The following is a 733-nucleotide window of genomic DNA, read 5'->3' on the forward strand; positions in this document are numbered from 1 at the left end:
ATGAAGATGAAGATGAAGATGAAGATGAAGATGAAGATGAAGATGAAAATATATATGTATATTAGAAAATAAGTAGATGTGTATGTATATCGCACAATTCTTTCTTTCTGGAATTTCCTCTATTAAGTTTCACTTCTTCCGCGCGTAGGGACTACACGCACTGAGTTTTTTTGTTTTCTTCGTTGTTTACTTCTTACAACAAAGATGGCGTTGAGATTTCAACAGCTAGAAAATAACCAGGGCTTGAAAAACTGTCAGCACAGCAGCAACAGCACTACTATTTTTGCTTTTCTTTCGCTTTGAAATTTTTGATTTTCATTCGCTTTGACTTTGAAAATTTTATTTTGTTTTTTTGTCGGCAGTTTATTGAAAAAGTAAATTGAATTTACTGCTTTTGATTTGCTGTGATAGCACTTTTCTTGTGCTGTGATTTGCTTGAATGTCCTGTGCACATGAAGCTTTGCAGCATGGTGTATTATCGCTGACTCGCCAGGAGTGAGTACACACAAAATTTGCAGTATCAATTCCTTTGCCTTGACCTTTTGCTAGCGATTATCTGGTGTGAAATTGGCGATTACCAATCGCTAGCGAATTGTCTAACAATCGGTAATGCATCGTCGTAGTTAGCTTATGGTCGCCTCTTGTCACCAGTACAACTAAAGGGTAGTGCATTTGTGCATGCATACTGTGGCGAATACTGCGGCAACACAAAGCGAACAACGAGAAATAGGCA

The sequence above is a fragment of the Rhagoletis pomonella genome, unplaced genomic scaffold (assembly GCF_013731165.1).
Source record: "Rhagoletis pomonella isolate Grant_MI unplaced genomic scaffold, Rhpom_1.0 Rhpom_scaffold_00005, whole genome shotgun sequence".
Classification (NCBI taxonomy): Eukaryota; Metazoa; Arthropoda; class Insecta; order Diptera; family Tephritidae; genus Rhagoletis; species Rhagoletis pomonella.